A 209-nucleotide genomic window follows, 5' to 3' on the forward strand; every position below is an offset into this window, starting at 1 on the left:
AATAAGCACACTCTGACAGCCAGCTGCGAATTTACCGAGTCCAAATACTGCAGTTTTGATCTCGTTCGGATACCTGTATAGTTTTCAATGTCTTGGAAAGTACAGTCACATAATAACATTCTACTTTTTACAAGCAAACTGTTTGCACATAAAACGCTTTTTTTCGGGCTGAGCGACAGCCATTATGTTGTACGTCACTACGCTTTGGA

The sequence above is a fragment of the Acipenser ruthenus genome, chromosome 12, assembly GCF_902713425.1.
Source record: "Acipenser ruthenus chromosome 12, fAciRut3.2 maternal haplotype, whole genome shotgun sequence".
NCBI classification, from domain to species: Eukaryota; Metazoa; Chordata; class Actinopteri; order Acipenseriformes; family Acipenseridae; genus Acipenser; species Acipenser ruthenus.